At 45.9% G+C, this 21,366-nt stretch overlaps 1 protein-coding gene across 5 annotated transcripts in view; it reads right to left on the bottom strand.

Annotated features, from left to right (window-relative positions):
* The window catches only part of SH3PXD2A (SH3 and PX domains 2A), a 243,186-nt gene that overhangs the window by 155,575 nt on the left and 66,245 nt on the right, over positions 1-21,366 (bottom strand). The gene's annotated exons all lie outside the window — the stretch shown is intronic.

Below are 21,366 nucleotides of genomic sequence, written 5' to 3'. Positions count from 1 at the left end.
AAGGAGTGGGCGGGCAGGAGGTGGAGCAGAATGGAGAGTGGGATCTAGCCCCGCGGGCCCAGCTGTGTGACCCTGGGCCGGGCTGCAAGCTTTCTCAGTTGGGCTCCAGGCGCCTCCTCAGTAAAATGAGGAAGATCCGTCACATGACATCTGCAGTCCATTCCTTCTTCTGAATATTGATTAACACTTATTGAGCGTCTACTGAGCACTAAGAAAATAGCAGTAAAGAGAAGAGGCGAAGTCCCTGCCCTCAGGGAGTTTACATTCTAGTTGGGGGGAGACACACAGTAAACAAATATGTACTGTGTTGGGGGGATACATGCTATGAAGAAAAATGAAGTAGGATAAGGTGGTGGGGCAGAACAGGAAGGAACAGTTATTTTATACAGAGTGGTGTGGAAGGCCTCACAAATCAATGGCAATTCGGCAGAGACGGGCAGGAGGTGAGGAAGCGAGCCACAGCGGAGGGGGAGAACGTTCCGGGCAGGGGAAGGGCCAGTGGGGTGGAGGCTGGAGTCGAGGTATAGGCACTGAGATCCAGGTGGGGCCCGGAGCATGGAGAGGATGGCTCGAGCTACAGGGAAGTGACCGGGCCACAGCGAGGAAGCAGGGACACCAGTCAGAAGCCTATTAATTGGCTTGGACCAAAGTGCTGCCTTGGAGGTGGTGCAATGTGGTCCTACGCTAGATTGACACGTGTAGTGTATGTACGTGTGCACACGTGTGCATATTCCCATCTACCCACGCACTCACCCAGCTCTACAGCATGATTTTAGGATCCTCTCTTGCGCAATCAAGATCCAACACACCCAAGCTCTTTACAGCCCACACGTGCAGGGCGGGTCATCGTCAGATTCCATTCAAAACAAGACAGTGACTGCACTGTTATTAATTTTCACTTCCCTGAACACAGTCTAAGATTTAACAAAAGCTGGCTCATGAGTTTTCAAACCCCAATGTTATAAGTCCACCTCTCCAACCTTTAATAATTGCCTGCTATGTGTAAATATGGACAATGGGCCATAACACTATAAACCTGTACTTAGGATTTTTTTTTTTTTTTTTTTTTTTTTGCGGTACGCGGGCCTCTCACTGTTGTGGCCTCTCCCGTTGAGGAGCACAGGCTCCGGACGCGCAGGCTCAGCAGCCATAGCTCACGGGCTCCGCGGCATGTGGGATCTTCCCGGACCGGGGCATGAATCCGTGTCCCCTGCATCAGCAGGCGGACTCTCAACCACTGCGCCACCAGGGAAGCCCAGGATTTTTTTTAAGCAATAGATTTTCAAATAAATTCTACATGGAGTAAAACTCTTATTTCCTCCTCTCCCCATTTTCCTCACCCATATTCTATTTTGTAAATTTTATTTCTATATTACATAAGTAATTCATGTTCATTGAGGGGAAAAACTAGAAATTACAGAAGCAGTAGGTGGTCAAAAGGAGAGCAAGAATCACTCATAATCCCTCCCCCTGAAAAAGAAGCATTAATATTTGGGATATATATCCTTTCCAGATGTTCTTACATGCATGTAGATAAAATAAGCTCATCAAGCACTCTCATTACAGTGTGTAATGACATCGTCCCACGTCAGTGACTACTTCCATATCGGCACTGTTTCTTTCTTTCTTTTTTTTTTTAACTAGAGTTTTGCTCGTTTATTCAAACAGTAGGCATTAGGGCAGGCTGTGGTAGAGGATGCAAAAATGGATCACATTGTTCTTGTCCTGGAAGATTTGTCAATCCAGGAACGGAGATGAGGTATCCAAAGACAATACAAGGTAGAAAGCGATAGGTGCCACAAGAGGGGTCTGTTCGTTAGTTCATTATCCATTCATTCAAGGAACATTTGCTTCCTGTCCCACATCTCATCCCAAACGGAATGGAAGATGAATTAGGCAGAGCCATTGCCCCTGGGGTAGTCACGAACTGAGGCAGGAGGCAGAGTCATGAACAAGTAATACTAATGACCTATGATAGATGCCAAACTAGCAGGGAGTTCTGGGCAAGGTGAATGTCCAGCTCTGCCTGAGAATATCTGGGCAGACTTCACAGAGGAGGTGACACTTGAAGTCGATTTTAAGGAATGGATATGAGTTCACCAGGAGACTGGATGAAGAAAGCATTTGAAGCTCAAGAACTGCTTATATCAAATCACAAATACGTGAGATGTTCTCCTGCTTAGGAAACATAAGAGCTTCAGTGTGGAGAGTTGGGGGGACCTGTGGAAGACCAAGCTACAACGGTGGGTTGGGGTGAATTGTGGGGAGCCTTGTATGTCATCCCCCAAAGATTTAGTTCCTTCTGTGGTCAATGAACAGCCACTGAGCCATATCAGCGTTTTTAATTGTGAGGCAGAACGTTTCAAGGTTGGAGTGGGTCATGGCTGATTTACCTAATCTCTACTGTTGGATATTCGCTAGTACATGTAATATCAGCGTGAACACCCTTTCCATGTACCTATGAACCTTTCTTAACATTTTTTCTATTTTTTGTTTCATCTCATTGAAACCTATGCAAATTTATAGGTGCCTTAAATCTTTTCTGGAAGAAGATTGAAGATAAATACATGGATATAACTAATACGTTGAAGGCCAGGCCTGAGGCCTTGGAAGAGCAGCTTCACAGGATTTCTGAAGAACACAGAGATGATGAGGAGAAAGGCAGGCCCAGTTCATGCCCCGTGTAGAGTGGTTTGCCCTCATCAGATCTCTTTTCTCCTGAAAGCAAGTGGCTTGCTGTGCCCTGCAAGCTGACGGACTTACCCAAATTGCCCTATCTCTTTGGGGCTGGCAGGAGTTAGGCTACAGAAACTTTAAGTTTCTGGGGTTTCCCTGGTGGTCCAGTGGTAAAGAATCCACCTTCCAATGCAGGGGACGTGGGTTTGATCCCTGGTCGGGGAACTAAGATCCCACATGCTGCAGGGCAAATAAGCCCGCGTGCCACAACTACTGAGCCCACGCGCCACAACTACTGAACTTGCCTGCCTCAACGAGAGCCCGCGTGCTGCAAACTACAGAGCCCATGAGCCATGGAGCTCGTGCGCCACAGCTAGAGAGAAAAGAACTTGTCCACCACAACTAAAGAGAAGCCCGCGTGCCACAATGAAGAGCCCGTGTGCTGCAATGACAGATCCTGCATGCCTCAACGAAGACCCCGCGTGCCACAACTAAGACCCGACTCAGCTAAAAAATATATATATATAATATATATATAAATAAATGGTAAGCCTTTTAAAAAAAAGTTATAAAAAAAAAGAAACTTTAAGTTTCTTATCAGCTCTGACATACATTTGTTCTCTGACTCCTGAATTCCTTTTCAGACATAAGATTCTGAGATTCTCACTAACAGTGCATAGGGATGGTGGTGCCCAGAGAAGTGGACAGGGGCACGTAAGATTCATGCAGTCCTTCCTTTCCTCCCAAAACATTTGCTATGTGCCTTCTAGATGCCAGCCCTCTGTTAGGGGCTAGAAATAATTTAAGCTGCTGGTCTATGGACCACAGTAGCAAAGCCCTAGAGCTGTCTCATATGGCAGTCACTACCCACATGTGGCCATTAAGCACCTGAAATGTGGCCCGTCCGGACAGAGACGTGCTGTAAGTTTAAAATATGCACCAGGTGTTGAAGACTTAGTACAAACCAAAAAACGTGAAATATCTCATTAACAATTTTTGTATTGATTGCATGTTGGAATGATAATATTTTGGATATATCAGGCTAAGTAAAAATACTTTAATTTCACCTGTTTTATGTTTTTATGTAGCTACTAGAAGAATTTAAATTATATATATGGTTCATATTATATTTCTATTGGACAGGCTGCTCTAGAGCAAGATGGTTCTCAAAATGTAGTTTTAAGTCTGCCCATACCTGACACCTTGGGGGAGGGGAGGTGTTTGTTAAAAATGCAGTTTCCTGGGCCCTACCCAGAAGTCTGTGAAGCTTTGTTTTGGTGCTAGAGACTGACAAGCAAGTTTTGGAGTGGCGGGGAATGGTGAGGCTATATGTAAGGGATTCTGTGGGACCTGAAGGGAGAGGTCAGGGAAGACTTCCTGTAGGAGGTGAAGCTAGCTCTCTCTGTCTTGGCGGAGTGACAGTCACGTTCCCTGTACCTTCCCTGCCAAGAGCAGTCTGAACCTCTCCGTGGGTTCACGTGCCTCCTGGAAGGTTCACGTGCCTCCTGGAAGGCAAGGGTCATCTGATAGCCCTGCAGATTTGAGTTTTTCCTCAAAAGGCCTTTTGAGGATGCTTTGCAGCTGGGCTCTCTCCCACCTCCTCCTTCTGTAACAGATATTCCTCTTCCCCCACCTCTGCCTTAGTCTGGGCCCCCTGAGGCCACGACAAGCCCATCTGCTAAAAGTACTGGGTCAACGGGCTCTCTCCAGAGCCGTGAGCGCCCAGCTGACCTGCCACCCTCCACCCTGAGCCTTCAGGTGCTGCTCTTAGCACACCTGTCACCTGATCCCCCCACTAGATAACAGGGAGGCATCTGTCCTCCCTGTTATCTCCAGGGCCCACTGGCCACAGGAAGACGATGCACTGCTAACCAGATGTTGGTGACATTTTCTCTGCCCACAGGTGACATTTCAAGAAAAGCCAATCCCTGGCTCCCAAATACAGGCGGCCAGCTGAGTTTACTCAGTCGGCGGGGCTCGCAAATCCGCCCCATTCAGCGAAGTGGCGCGTGCGCAGTACGGCAGAGTGGTGGGCGGTGGGATAAACCCGTGCGGCCACGTGTGACACACAGTCCAAATGTCACCCCACCTGGGGGGCCGGCCAGGCCGCGAAGTGGGTTCTGTAACCTGGTGGGCGCCTAATTTGCAGGACTGGGTCTGATAGAGAAAAGTCACATGAAAGGCTGAGGGAAGCTGTCTGATGAAGAGGCTGCCCAGACCTTCCCTGAGGAGGAAGCCTGGGTGTGTGGGCAGTGAGGAAGGAAGCTCTGCCCCGCAGAGAATTCTGCTGCAGCCACATTTTCGGGCAGGAAGTGGATTCTCCTGTCACTCCAGCAAGGGCCTGAGTCGGGCTGGAGGAAAAGCAGGGCCCGTTGCCAGGGTCCTTCTTAGAGTGAGAGGCATTTGGCTAAGGGAGCCCTCGGCAAGCACGTCAGAACTCTGCAGCGTGTGGAGGACGCCAGGCTGTTTATCTAAGGGGTGGATAGTGCGAGAGATACAGGACAGCTCGGCTTCAAGAGCTGGCCCCAGCCAGAGAACGCTGACTCGGCAGCTCTTCATGGGCAGGGCTGAGCAGCAATAAACACTGGGGAGAGAGAAGGGTGGACCCCGGGCCCAGCTGGGGCACATCTGTAACCCAAGAGGCCGACTCCTCGCCCTTCTGAGAGGGTGGAGTTCCCAGCAACTCCAGTTTTGGGGCCCCAATGCTTGTGACCATTTCCAGCTCAGGAACAAAGGGAACGTTAGTTACTACAAGAGGCTGGTGGGTTCCCTGATCTAGAGATTCCCCTTACAAAGAGGCAAGGTCACTCCATCTCCCTGAGAACTCTGAGAGATCACGGGAAACCTCAGGATTGGTTTGTCCATCCTACTGACTTAGGGCTCACCAGGCCCTGTGTTAGATGCGGGGACACAGCAGGGAGAATCACGGAAACAGAGAGGGACAATAACGACACGTGTGACTTTTCTTAAAGTTCTCATCCTTTGTGGTCTGAAATGTACTTCCCCATTCCCTTTCTTCTTTGATGGCCTTATCAGGTGACATCTACTCTGGGAAGCCTTTGACTATCCCAGCCTAAGGTCACACCACCTCTCTTGGAATTCCAACAGCACTCCTGGTTGGTATCCCTATTTCAGTATTTCACATACTCTTTTGAAACCTTTTTGTACATGTTCATCACATTGCCCACAAGAGGAGGCATCCTTCCCTTTGAATGGTCTTGGTGCCCTTGCAGAAAACCAGTTCAGGATAAATGTACAGGTTTATTCCTGGACTCTCAATTCTATTCCTTTGATCTATATGTCTATCCTAGGTCTGTAGGATGCCATCTTGATTACTGTAGCTCTGTATAAGTTATTTTCTTTTCTTTAACAGACTTTTTAAAGAGAAGTTTTAAGTTCACAGCAAAATTGAGCGGAGAGTACAGAGAGTTCTCATATACTCCCTGACCCCACACATTCCTGGTCTCCCCCCATCAACATCCCAAAGCAGAGCAGCACACTTACTGCAATTGATGAAGCTACACTGACAGATAACTATCACCCAAAGTCCATAGTTTACATTAAGGTTCATGTTTGGTATTGTACATTCTAGGGGTTTGGCCAAATGTATCACGTGTGTCCACCATGACAGTATCGCACAAAATAGTTTCACTGCCCTAAAAAATCTCTGTGTTCCACCTATTCGTCCTCTTCCCACTAACCTGAGCAACCACTGATACTTTACTATCTCCATAGTTTTGCCTTTACTAGAATATCATATAGTTGGAATCATACAGTATGTAGCCTTTTCAAAATAGATTCTTTAATTTTTAAAATGCACAATATGCATTTAAGGTTCCTCCATGTCTTTTCATGGCTTGACAGCTCACTTCTTTTTAGCACTGAATAATATTCCATTATGTAGATGTGCTACAGCTTGTTTATCTATTCACCCACTGAAGGACATCTTGGTTGCATCCAAGTTTTGGCAATTATGAATAATGCTGTTGTAAACATCCATGTGCAGGCTTTCGTGTGGACATAGTTTTCAACTCACTTGTTTAAACACCAAGGAGGATGATTGCTGAATTGTATGGTTAGTAGTTTAGTTTTGTAAAAAACTGCCAAACTGTCTTCCAAAGTGGCTGTACCGGGGCTTCCCTGGTGGCGCAGTGGTTAAGAATCCGCCTGCCAATGCAGGGGACATGGGTTCGAGCCTTGGTCCAGGAAGATCCCACATGCCACGGAGCAGCTAAGCCCATGCGCCACAACTACTGAGCCTGCGCGCCACAAATACTGAGCCCACGTGCCACAATACTGAAGCCCGCGCGCCTAGCCTAGAGCCCGTGCTCTGCAACAAGAGAAGCCACTGCAATGAGAAGTCAGCACACCACAACGAAGAGTAGCCCCCACTTGCCACAACTAGAGAAAAGCCCACGCGCAGCAATGACGACCTGATGCAGCCAAAAATAAATAAATAAATTAATTAATTAAAGTACAGGTAAGAACATAGTCATGATCTGTGTGAGAGGATTCACCATCATGTACCCTAGTCCCTAATGAAGTTATTTTTTATGTTCCATGGGCCTCTCAACCTTGCCCATGTACCCGGCCCATGTGCTAGTTGCCCACCTCAGTCAGGGGTCATCATACCTTTGGGACCTAGTGATTCTCAGAATGGTGTCACAACTCTGAACTTTCCCATGAAGATATAAAAATAATAGATTTGGGAGTGACCGGACAGCACCTCTAAAACACTTATTAGCAGATCTTTTTGGGGGGAGGGGTTCAGCAGAATTCTCTGTTCAAATGAAATGTAATATCAAACTTCCATTCAAAATTTTTGGGGGTGTAGATATCCTATCATTCCAGAACAACTTGTTGAAAAGACTATTCTTTTCCCATTGAATTACATTAACTCCTTTGTCAAAAATAAATTAACTATGTATGTGTGGATTTACTATTTCTGGACCCTCTGTGTTGTTCCACTGATAGATAGATATATCCTGACATAAACACCATCCTATCTTGATTACTGTAGGTCTTTAGTTACGTCTTAAAATCAAAATTTTTCTTCTTTTTCAAAACTGTTTTGGTCATTCTAGATCCCTTGCACTTTCAGACCCGGTTTAGAATGAAGTGGTTAATTTCTACATTAAAAGCCTCCTGGGATTTCTTTTTAATTGAGATTGCATTGACTCGATAGATCAATCTAGGGAGAGAAGCTACCTTAGCAATATTGAGACCTTCAATACATGAACATGGTAAATCTTTCTGTTTAGTTAGACCTTCTTTTAATTCATTCAGCAATGCATTATAGTTTTCAATGTAGAGGTCTTACACATCTTTCATTGAATTCATTCGTGTTTTATGTGTTTTGAAGTTATTATTAATGGTGTTTTAAATCTTCATTTTCCAATTGTTTGCTGCTAGTATACAGAAATACAATTGGTTTTTGTATGTTGAATTTGTACCTGCAACTTTGTTAAAATTACTTATTAATTCTAGTAGGTATTTTTGTCTTTTGCAGATTTCTTAGTATTTTCTACACAGACAATAATGTCAGGAAAAAAAAGGTCATTATACATCTTCCTTTTTCCAATAAGTATGACTTTTCTTTCCTTATTTCACTAGCTAGAATGTCCAATACAATGTTGAAGAAAAGAGGTAAGAGAGAACATTCTTGCTTTATTCCAATCTTAAGAGCAAAGTATTCAGACTTTCACCATGAACTGTGATGATAGTGGTAGGTTTTATGTAGATGCTCAAGATGAGAAAGTTTCCTTTGATTTCTAGTTTACTGAGGATTAAAAAAATTATTATTATAAACAGTGCTGAATTTTGTCAAATGCTTTTACTGAATCTACTGATGCAATTTTTTCTCCTATATTCTGTTAATGTGGTGAAATACACTGATTAGTTTTGAAATGTTGAACCAAGTTGAATTTTTGAGATAAATCCTACTTGGTTCTGGTGTATTATCCTTTTTATATACTGCTAGACATGATTTGCTAATATTTTAATGAAAAATTTTGCATCCATGTCCATGGTATTCTGATATTTTCCTTTCTTATAATGTCCTCATCAGGTTTTGATATCAGGATTATGCTGATTTCACACAGTAAGTTGGAAACTCTTCCTTCCTCCTGAGTGTAAGAATGGTATTATTTCATCCTTGAATGTTGGACAGAATTCACCAGCGAAACTATGTGGGTCTGGAGCTTTCCTTGCAGGAGGGTATTTGATTAAGAATTCAACTTCTTTTTTTTGTTTTGAGGTACGCAGGCCTCTCACTGTTGTGGCCTCTCCCGTTGCGGAGCACAGGCTCCGACATGCAGGTTCAGCGGTCATGGCTTACGGGCCCAGCCGCTCCGCGGCATGTGGGATCTTCCCGGACCGGGGCACGAACCCGTGTCCCCTGCATCGGCAGGCGGACTCTCAACCACTGCGCCACCTGGGAAGCCCCTCAACTTCTTTAATAGGTGTAAAGGCACTTAACATTTTTTTCTCCTTGAGTAAGCTTTGGAAAGTTGAGTTTTTCAAACAATTTGTCCATGTTGTCTTATTGAATTTATTGATAGAAAATTGTTACTAACACTCCCTTATTATTATTTTACCTGAAGTAATTATCTTCTCTTTCTCCTAATATGGGTAATTTGTGTTTTCTCTCTTTCTCTCTTTGGTTATTCTTAGTAGGAGTTTATCAATTTTATCAATCTTTTCAAACAGCCAACGTTTGGTTCTGTCAGTTTTCTTTACTGTTTTCTGCTTTTTACGTTATTGTTTCTGTTCTCATAATTTCTTTCCTTCTACTTAATTTAGGCTTAGGGGGTTTTTCCTTAAAGTGAAAATTTAGATTATTGATTTTAAACCTTCTTTTAAAATTTAGGCATGTAATGATATACTTTTCTCTCTAAACAGTGCTTTAGCAGTGACCCGCAAATTTTCATATGCTGCATTTTCACTATGTTCAACGCTCAAAAAAATTTTTTTTAATTTTTTAAAATTTAAAAAAAATTTTTTTTAATTTTTAAAAATTTCTTCTATGGATTCAAATTTTTTTAAAATTTGTTTTAAATTCCATTTGTGATTTCTTCTATGGATTCAAAGACCTCCAAAATTCAACTCCAAAGACAAGAAACATAAAGAAGTCTATACCAAGGCACATCATAAGCAGGTTACTCAAAATCAGTAAGAAAGAAAAAAATCTTAAAAGCAGCCATAGGAAAAAGACGCTTTTATATTCAGAGGAACAAAGACAATGATGACGGCAGATTTCCTGTTGGAAAAAAAGGCAAACAAGAAGACAGGGGAAAGGCTTATGCTGCCTGTGGGGCCCTGAAGATCCTCTACCTTGACCCCAACCACAATTCTGCTTCACATTAGTGAACCTCAGCTATGAATCAAGTCCAGCCAGGTCCTCCACATCCACATTACATAAATCTCTTCATCTATCAGTTGGTGATCAAATAATTTATCATCCAAATTGGGAAACTACTGAGAGTGAAAGGGAGGGCTGGTAATAATTCCATCAGGATAAAAGGTACAAAACAGGACTTCCAGGACTGTATTGGTTAATGGGGTCATGTGGTTACCCTAACTATGAGTTCCCAGCGCCTAGCACAGGTCCTGGCATAAAACAGGTGCTCAATAAATGTTTGCTGGTGAAAATAACATTTATTGAGAAAATAGTTTGTGTTAGGCACTGGCTTATCTCAGTTAATTCTCATATCAACTCTTTGAAGTAGGTACTATTAATACCCTATTTTCCAGAGAAAGAAACCAATATACAGAGAGATTAAATAACTTGGCCACACAATCAAGGTGCGGAACTGGGATTCGAACCCAGGTAATCTGGCTCCAGATCCTGGTCTCTTGACTACCACAGTCTGAATGAATAAAGTGAATGAAAGAAATTATACCATTAGGGTTACATTTCTATTAAATTTCATTCAAGGTGTAAGAATGGTGCATCACTAGACAATCTATTAATGTAATTTAGCACATTATCAAATAAAGGAAAAAAACTATATGATCATTCTCACATAGGCAGATGAAGTATTTGATAAAACTCAACACCTATTTATGATTTTTTAAAAATTTAGCAAACAAGAAATAGGAGTAAACTTTCTTAATCTGAAAATGTTTAGCCATAGCAAACCTCAGTGAAGAAACACTGGAACAAAACAAGGACGCTGCCCACTGTCACTACTTCCATCCATTATTGTATTAATGATGCTTCCCAAGGTATTAACACAAGAGAAAGAAATGAAAGGCATAAAGACAGAAGGAAAAAAAAGTCAGTATTCACAACCAATAGCAAGTTATGTACAGAATCAAAGAGAACCCTCAATTGTGGAGAAAAGGGAACCCTCCTACACTGTTGGTGGAAATGTAAATTGGTGCAGACACTATGGAAAACAGTATGGATGTTCCTTAAAAAAAAAAAAATAGAGTTACCATAAGATCCAGCAATTCCATTCTGGGTATATAGCCGGAAAAGATGAAAACTCTAATTCAAAAGGATACATGCACCCCAGTGTTCACTGCAGCACTGTTTACAATAGCCGAGACATGGAAGCAACCTAAATGTCCATCAACAGATGAATGGATAAAGAAGGCTCCCGTGCTAGGAGCGTTCCTGCCCTCTCAGAGCCGAGATCTCATGATGAAGGAGACCCGAGGGTGGGATGGGTCACACGCTCACAAGTGCCCCGGCCTCTGCACCCACCATGACCAACCACGCAGAGACAAGTGACTAGCAGGGGCTGGGCACTCAAAAAAGATCAGTGAATTGATCCTCCCCTGCCTGCCTCTCAGGGCTATTAAGAGAATCAAAGAGGATTAGAATATTGAGCAATGATTGAGGCAAAAACTGAGGAATTACTATGTGCTGCCCACAAGGTAGGTATGATTCGCCCTGTGTTTTATAGACGAGGAGGCGGGTACACAGAGAAGTTAGGTAACCTGCTCAACAACACAGAGCAAGGGAGTGAAGCTCAGGTCACACAGGGCTTCCCAAAATGATGCAATTCCCCCTTGAAGGCAGGGCAGTACAGACAGGGTCTCCCAAATATATGTACAAGCCCCCTTACCTACATGGTATCAATATCACTACTATGATTTATCTATTACTTTTCTTTGAGTCCCTTTCTGGAAAAACTTAAATACTTATTTTTGTTGATTATTAGTTTCCTATTACTGCTATAACAAATTACTACAGCTCAGTGCTTAAAACAACACAAATTAATTTTCTTAGGGTGCTGGAGGTCATTAGTCCAAAACGAGTCCTAAGGGACTAAAATTCCAGGTGTCAGCAGAGCCATTTCTTTCCTGAAGCTCTGGGGGAGACTTGGTTTCCTTGCCATTTTCAGCTTCCAGAGGCCACCCATACTCTTTGGCTTGTGGCCCCCTCTTCCATCTTCAAAGCACATTAATCTCTGCTTCCATTGACTCTCTCGTTGCTTCTCTGACTCTCCTGCCTCCTTCTTTTTTTTTTTTTTTTTTTTTTTTTCGGTACGCGGGCCTCTCACTGTTGCGGCCTCTCCCGTTGCGGAGCAACAGTCTCCAGACGCGCAGTCTCAGCGGCCATGGCTCACGGGCACAGCCGCTCCGCGGCATGTGGGATCTTCCCGGATCGGGGCACGAACCCATGTTCCCCTGCATCGGCAGGCGGACTCTCAACCACTGCGCCACCAGGGAAGCCCTCCTGCCTCCTTCTTATAAGGGATCCTAGTGATCACATTAGGCTCACCTGGATAATCCAGGATAATCTCCCCTTTTTAAGATCCTTAATCAAATCTAAAAAGCCCCTTTCACCACATAAAGTAACAATCTCAGGTTCCAGGAATTAGAATGTGGATATCTCTGTGGTGGAGCATTATTCAGCCTATCAAAAGCCACATCCAAAGCAATAATATCTATGAAATCATAAGTGTATTGGTGTGTGTGTATACACACATTATATATACACACATTCTAACTGTGTTAATTTGCTAGGGTTGTCATAACAAAAGACCACAGACTGAATGGCTCACACAGTGGAAATATACTGTCTCACAGTTCTGGAGTCCAGAAGTCTGAGAACAAGGTGTTGGCAGGGTTGGTTCCTTCTGAGGTCGGTGAGGGAGAATCTGCTCCATGCCTCTCTCCTAGTTTCTGGGATTTGCTGGCAATCTTCAGTGTTCCTTGGCTTGTGGAAGCATCACCCTATCCCTGGCTTCATCTTCACATGGCGTTCTCCCTGTGTGCATGTCTGTGTCCAGATTTCTCCTTTTTATAAGGATATCAGTCACTGGATTAGGGGCCCACCAGTATGACCTCATCTTAACTAATTACATCTACAACAACCCTATTTCTAAATAAGGACACATTCTGAGGTACTGGGGATTAGAGCTGCAACATATGCATTTGGGGGAAATGTAAGACTTCAACCCCTAACACCGACACACACTGAAACAATACATCACTATTAAAAGATAAAGCATTTGCCCATATACCACCCAAAAGCCTCTTCCTGAACTCACAGCGGTGCCTGCACAACATTTTGGATAATGTGAATAATAATAAATGGTACATAGCTAGTCAGATCTGGATTCAAATCCAGTGTCCTCATCTGTGGAATGAGGACAGTGATAGAACCTGCCTGATAGGATGAGTGAGAGGATTCAGTGAGATAACAGGTATAAAGTGCTTGGCACAGAGCCTGGCACAGACTAAGGGCCCCCACACGTGAGCTATTATTGTCACTGCGGTCATCAGCGTCACTCTTGCTATGGCACTAGCCTGCGTCCCCAGGGCCAGGGAAAGTGCTTGGGAACCTACAGCCCTGAGGTCAGAAAGGCAGGGAGACCATGAGGGACAGACTGGTCTGGGAGGTGCCTTGGCCAGGTGCTGTGAGTGTCTAGGGGCCCCGGGGGAGCTTCCCAGCTGGTGTTTGGGGGCTGGGCTTGGGGAGGAGGCCTCTGACTTTCCCAGCAGCTCATCGGGTGTGTGGGAGCTGGCTGGGGCATGTGTGACACTAACGTGGTGGAGCCTGCAACACCCGCAGTGAGATGTAGAGGGAAGAAAGCAGGGATGTACAGGATGGCCTTATCCCAGGGGACCTCCTCAAGCCTAGAAGGTGTCCAAACCAGTGGCTACCCTGCCTCCCCCTGAAACTCCCTAGGAGGCTCATTCCATACACCCCCCCACACCTTTGGAGAAAGCACACTGGGTGGGAGTCAAGAGCGGAGGGTTCCAGTTCCAGCCTGCCAAGGCTTGCTAGGCAACTGGGGCAGGAGACTTGGCCTCTCTGAGTGGCAGTGGCCTCATCTGCGAAATACTGCTCCTGCCTCTGTGCGTGTTGAAGATCCAAGGAGAAGACACGTGAGAAAGTGCTGCCAACTGCAAGATGCAATTATTCCTACGTAATTTCTCTGAGCCTCAGTCTGCTCATCTGTGAAATGGTGCCAAACCTGTTTTTCTCCTCTCTGAGGGCTAATGCAAAGTTGAAATGAGAAAATGTACATGTAAAGCGCTTTAAAGCACGCCAGGCGTGGAGGGAGCCATCAGAAGCAGTCACCTCTCTTAGCACTGTTTTACCATTATTTTAGAACTCTGATTAGTGATGGAATGCCTGGGCTCTGAAGTCAGAATTCCAGTTTATTCCCTCCTGGCTATGTGACCTTGGCCAAGTCACTTAACCTCTCTGGGATCCAGTTTTCTCATCCGTAAGGTGGCAGTGAGTGAGAACAGCCTCCCCATGGTGGTGTATGGATTGAATGAGATTACACAGGTAAGCAAGGTGCTTGGCTTACCTAAGTGCTTGATAAATGGGGTCATCTTTTTCAAGGTGAAGAGGTTCCGGTGGTATGTATCTTCCTGTCTCCTGTATCTTGCCTCTCCCCTGCTTGGGAGCTGCTGGAAGTTGCTAGTGACACCTGACTGTCAGGTGAAACTGGCAGAAGCCACACAGGCCCAGGGAGTTCCCATCAGGAGTGCTGCTGCAGCAGGTGACTTGGGTAAGTCACCTGCCCACACTCCCACATCGTCCCCTGTCAGACACTTCACAGCACAAGAGACCGAAACACACTTGAAACCTCTTTGAAGGTTCTGGTGAGGAGAGCACTAAGTACGTACCATCTCTGACGCTGCTGCAACCTGCCCCCATCTGATGGTTTCATTTCGGCTTCGAGCCCTTTGTTGGCTCTCTGCCTCCCATGGGACACAAGCCCATTCATGACCTCTGCCCCGACTGACCTCTGCAGTCGCATGTCCTGCCACTACTGCATGTCCCCACGTACTGCACAGGCTGCCTGCATCCTCCCTGGACATAACATGCTGTTCCACAGCTCTGTGCCTTTGCACATTCTGTTCCTTTTACTTGGAATGCCCCACCCCATGCCATCTCTTGCTGCCACCACCTCTGAGGCCTTTGCACAGGTTTAGCCCTCATTGACTCCCTTCTCTAGATTGCTTCTGTGGTTTGGTCACACTTCTAGAACTGCACTTACTACTATAGCATAATTGTTTGTTTACACACCTGCCTCCTTTCAAAAGCCTGTGAGCCTCTTGTAAGCAACCGTGTCCCAGTATGCCCAACGTCCATCACTGTGTCTGACATGTAGCTGGGCACACAGCTAGACTACATTTCCTAGCCTCCTTTGCTGGGAGGTGCAGTCATGTGACTGAATTCTGACCAATGGAATATGAGCAGGGGTGATGTGTGCCTCCTCCAGGCAACCCATAAAATCTCCCTGCAATCTTTCACGCTCTCTCTTCCCTCCCTTGCTGGGTGGAAACAGAGATTCATGGGGAATGGAGTCACCAGATGGGAGAGTCTGGGTTCCCTGAATGACTACCTGGAGTAGAGCTCTCTAGTAACTTGTTTTGGTCTATGACATGAGCAGGAATTAAACCTCTATTGTATTGAGTCCCTGAGAGTTTGTTACACGGCAATTAACCTGTCCTGACTAATACAAAGGAGCTCTTAGTCAAGGTCTGTTGAACCAAATTGAAAGAGGGAAGACAATCTAAAAGGCAGAACCCTCCATCCCGAGATCCAATCAAGTCAGGCATCACATTCCTACATGATTGAACTATTTCTAAAGCCAAGCCATCACCCCTCCTCCCCCTCCCTGTCCTATCCACCAAATCACACATACAGTATTTAGAATACCAAGTGTTCCCCTGGAAGGACTGAGAAGGGTGGGGTTGAGGACTTGCCAGATGACCCGTAAAAGTCAGCACAGGTGAATGAGCCCCAACCTGAGATCCTGGTTTCACAAGTTTGTAGAAGGCACACAGAGGCACAAGGTGGAATTGTAGGGAGGCGCCTCCTCCGACCCACACGGGGATCAACACCCCTGACACATGACCATTCACGCTCACAGGAACACCTCCAGTGACAGAGCATACCATCCCTCTGAGGCAGCCCGCACTACCCTTGGCAGCCTCTGGGAAGTGCTGGAACAGCGTTCCTCACCAGGCCAAATTCCCACCTGGTCACAAAGGGCCAGGGCCAAAGGGGAGAAAGATCACATTTGGACAGAAGGAAGAAAAAGAAAGGAATGGAGAAGGGCTTCAAATGTATCTTACCAATACTCTATGATGCCCTCACTACTCAAGGTGTGATCCTGAGACTAAGCATATCATCACCCGAGAGTGCGGTGGAAATGCAAAATCTCAAGCCCCAGGCAGACCTGCTGAATCAGAATCTGCATTTTAACAAGATGCTAAGTAGTTCGTGTGCACAGTAAAGTTCTTTACTTCTATGCATAGACTTTTCTTTCATTAAAAAATGGTATATTTCTCCCAAGATAAAAATCTTCTTCTATAGCAATAATTATAAATATTTTACAGCAATATATAAAAACATTTTGTGTTAAGTAACACATGGTAACAAAATTTCAAACAATATAGGAGAGTTCAAAATGGCACATAAAATTTTCCCCTGGAAAATATGACATGTATTCTTATGTCACTAAATTTGTGCTATCCCAAAGAAAATGTTACTAAAAACAAGAAGGGAAAGAGAGAAAGAGGTACTTCAAACCTCATTCTCGTCCTCTCTTCATTAGAGCATAATTTTATCTTTTTTACAAACATAATTAGCTATTTAATCATCTATTTCTTACAAATAAGAATATTTTCAAGGGGAAGATATTCTCGTTGGAGCCTGTGATTCAGGGTAAGCACAGGATTAAGAATAGAGGAAACTTCCTTTTTTTTTTTCTGATCTTCATAATAGCATATTTTTCTGTTTTAAAGACAGACAACTATATTTAAAACAAAGCTTTATCTAGGAATAAATACTTTCCTAAATACTGGCTTGCATACATTGAATATATTGACCTACAGACCTGGTGAGCTATATCATAGAGTTCAACATAGAGAGGTCCAGAGCAAAACAGAAGCCTGTCGCTCAGACTCTTGAGGGATTTCAATGATAAGGAAGACAGCAGATAAATGAGGCTGTCAGTAGAATGTATGTCTTGATCTCCTCTCTCTAGACAGATGCCCAGAGGTAGGAGGTGAATTTGACTGAAGCGGCTTGAAATGGCAGCGAGGAACTTGCTCCATAATCGTATTTGGGAATCTAAATGGAGACTGTTTAACAGGATGGTTTCACACTCATTAGGAGATGCATGTTGGGAAACTGCACCCATTATAGTTAGGCATAAGAAGGACTTAAGTGCACCTAAGCTTCTCTTGGCTTCTATGAGGTATGAAGGGAATCACATATCTGACTATCCCAGAGGAAAGGGGTTACAGAACACACTGAGTTGAGAGTGAACCAACAGAGCTGCCATGGATGCCACCATCATGATCGTGGTGGGAGGTGACAATACAACAAATACTACAGGGGAGACAACCTAGTACAGGGGCCGAGTGGAGGGGCTAGTCCAGTGGCCAAAACTCTAGGGGTTTTTTCACTGCCAGTGAGTGACTAGTTGCTTCCTAGTTGGCCAGAGTTAGATCACCAATTACCTACATTGTAATCTTTCTGTTGAAACAATGTGGTTTCTGTTTTTCTTATTAATCTGGCCCAAATGGATAACAATCATATTGTTTTGTTTTGTCTTGTTTTTAACATCCTTATTGGAGCATAATTGTCGAAATAGCTCAGTTGGGAGACCTTTAGACTGAGGAAACTCTTTTTAATGAAAGAAGTGATAAAGTCTTATCGCAAAAGTCACGTGGTACAGGAGATGTTGTGGCCATCTTTGGAAATAATCAACCTGAAGCATTTATAAGAATTTTCAATCCAAAGACATATTCTTTTCATTATTAGAAAATTTGTTTTCATTTATTTCTCTCCCTCTCTGTTATATTCTGTTATATTTTCTGTTCTCTCATGTAGGAGCTCCTGTTCAACAGATATTGAACCCCCTGGGTTGATCTTCTTTGTCTTAACTTTTCTTTCAAGTTCTGTTTTTTAATCTTTTAGAAGATTTCTTTATTTTTCCCCCAGACCCTCTATTGAATTTCTTATTTTGCAATGGCATTTCTAATTTCTCGTAACTTTTAGTGATCTTTGCATATTTTTCTCAGCATTGTATTCTTGTTTTCCAGATGCACCTCGTTCTCTAATATATATATATATATATATATTTTTTGCGGTACGCGGGGCTCTCACTGTTGAGGCCTCTCCCGTTGCAGAGCACAGGCTCCGGACGCGCAGGCTCAGCGGCCATGGCTCACGGGCCCAGCCGCTCCGCGGCATGTGGGATCTTCCCAGACTGGGGCATGAACCCGCGTCCACTGCATCGGCAGGCGGACTCTCAACCACTGCGCCACCAGGGAAGCCCTCTAATATTTTTAAAGTTGAAAGTTACTTTCTATTCCAGCTAATCCTTACAAGTGTCCCTAATGGCAAGTCCAGCCTACAAGCAAAGATGGGCATCCAGGAGGAGCAACAGGAGCTACGCAGCAGACAGTGTCTTTGGCGCATGGAGAAGGAGGTTGCGGGCCTCTCTCTCCCCATTTCCTGCACTCAGTGCCAGCTCGCCATGCACCCATCCATTCATTCGACAACAATTTCCTGAGCACCTGCTCTGTCAGGCACTGTTCTAGGCACTGGGAAAACAGAAGTTAATGAAAAAGCAAGATTTTGCTCTCCTAAAGCTCACATTCCAGCCGGGATGACACATAACCAATAGACAAAGAGTTAAATAAGATAATGATAGATTGTTGAAGACAACAGAATGTGACAATGTGACAGGGCTGGGGGGGTCTCTGAGGAAGTGATCAAGGAAGGCCTCTCTGGGAGGTGTCATGTGAGGCCCGAGTGCCCAGAAGGAGTCAGCTGCTTGAAGACCTGGGGGAACGGAGTTCGAGGCAGAGGGGACAGCAATGGCAAAGGCACTGAGAGAGCACTGCACTTGGGGCCCCAGGATCAAGGGGGTGAGCTGAGAGACAGGAAAGGAGGATGGCAGGGGACAGGTCTAGAAGGGCAGGTGGGGACCCACCACACAGGGCCTGGCGGTAAGGAACTGGGGGTTCATTCCCAAAAGAAAGGAAGGCTTTCAGAAAGGTTATAAAAGGGGTGTGTGATACGATCTGATTTATTTTTAGAAGGATCACTGGTGGGAAGACAAGAATGTGAGGGGAGGTCCCCCAGGAGGCCTGCTCAGCTGCCCAGGTGGGAGGTGATGGGGCTGGACCAGGGTGGGGGCAGAGCAGACGGAGAGGAAGAGGGCAGAGCTTGGCTGCATTCAAAGGGTTTGAATCCCTTTGGCACCTCAGGTGTTCCTAACAGCTGACCTGGGCAGCCCGAGTGCCCAGATCTGGCCTGATGACATCAAGGGCTGACGCTGCATTGCTGCCTTGAGGGCTCCCTTCCTGGTCACTGAGGTCGGCCATTTGGCCCACAGGAGGCTTTTCTTGCAATTTCTCCTTTCTGGAGGCCCTTTAGGCTAAGGGTGTCCTAGTGTCTGTTCACAGTTCATGGAAGGGGAAGGCAAGGTGGAGACCAGAAGAAAAAGAGAAAAATCCCTGAAGCAAAAACTAAAACTCAGGCAGAGTTGCCAGGGGAGCCTAGTCAAGTGGCCCATGCAGTGAGGCTGGCCACCCTACCCCTCCCCAGCCTCTGCACCAGGCCAGCTGCTTTCACGAGGCTTTCCTGGAGGGGAGAACCTGACTCCTGCCAGGGAAGCAGGGAACACAAGAAGAAGAGCTCCCCGCGGAGCCCACCCTGGCGCCCAGCTGCAGGTTGGCTGTCCAGGTGACAGCACTGATGCAGACCCAGGTGATGGCTTCTCCTCGCGACCTCATAAACACGGCAGCTACCCACCTAGGACGAGGTGTGGGAGGACGAGGAAGGGCAAGGCGGGAAAGGGCTTGGCCGCTGGAGGACCGCAGGCACCTGTGCTCCTCCCTGCGGGGCTCCATCCTCTGCAGAAGCAGGGATCCCCTGACCTGGGCCGTGCCAGGCAGTCCTGCCTCCACACCTTCACACGTGCAGTCTCCCTGCCTGGGTGCCTTCTCAGCCCACCAAACCCAGCCCTTCCCCTAGGCCCACCTCCAGTTCCACCTTCTCGGTAAAACCGAAGGCGGGAGGAAGGGAATCTAGCATTTATCAGACACCTCCTCTATCGGCACCAATTTATTTCTTAAAAAAAAGTCTCTGATGTCAATTACACCTCACTTTAAAATAAACATGTGAATAAAATGTAGCAAAATGTGAACATCTGTTAAATCAGTAGGTCTACAGATGCATTATATTGTTTTCTGTAGGATTAAAAAAAATTCATAATTAAAAATAAACACTAGAAAAGGAAAGCTGACTGGCTGCAATGCACAGAAGCAGCTGGAAGGGGCCGGACTGGAGCATTGGGAGGCCTGGTAACAAGGCAGTAGATACAAGGGAGGAATCAGGAGGGCTTGGCCGAGGGGCCTGGGGCAGAGAGGAGGGATCTGCAGGGGTAAGAGATGGTGCAGTGACTGAGAGAGGGAAGGAGGGAGGAGGGGAAGGAGGACGGGGGGGTCTAGATAGGGGCTGGGTTCGGAGCACGCTGAGGTGCAGGCATACGTGTGACTTTTAAGTGGAGATGCCTTGAAGGGTCAGCCTGCGGTCAGTTCATGCTGCATGTGTCTCCACCGCTCAGCCCCACCCTGGACCCAGTGACTTGCCCATAGCAGGTGTTCAACAAACATGGTCAGGTGCTCACCCCCACCCGCCTTCTAGCTGACGACAGAGTCTGGGCCCAGAGAACTAGCCCCCATTGAGAAGATGCCCAAGGAGAACAGAGCCCCACCCCAAGCCTATTCCTGGTGCCCTACCTGACCCAGATGCCTGACAGCTGGTACCATATTTGGGGGCTAGCCTGCAAGGGCCATGCCCTCGCCTGGGCGAATGCCTACTGCTCAGCTATTTCTAGTGGGGACAGCAGTGGGGCAGGCGTGGCCCTGGAGGAACAGCTAGCACGGGGCAGGAAGGGATTAGGCGATGGAACAGATAGATGAGACCCTCTGTCCAGCTAGAGAAGAGGAAGAGCCAGCCTGTGGTCCCCACCTTACCCACAGGAGCCCCGAGCCCGACTCTCTGGGGCAGCCTGGGTGAGGGCTGAGAGCACCGCCAGGCCTGGGGCAGGGGGACTGCAGTCACATCTCTTCTAGCAGGGGGAAGACCAATGGCTGGCCATCACGGGTGCCCTCTGGAGGCAGGGCAGGCTCCCCACCAGGGTGCCAAGACCGTCACTGGATTCCAAAAGGAATGTCTACACATAA

This window comes from Stenella coeruleoalba (genome assembly GCF_951394435.1).
Source record: "Stenella coeruleoalba genome assembly, chromosome: 16".
In the NCBI taxonomy this organism is placed as follows: domain Eukaryota; kingdom Metazoa; phylum Chordata; class Mammalia; order Artiodactyla; family Delphinidae; genus Stenella; species Stenella coeruleoalba.
Note: the sequence above shows the minus strand (reverse complement) of the source record. Positions and strands in the feature narration are given on the sequence as shown.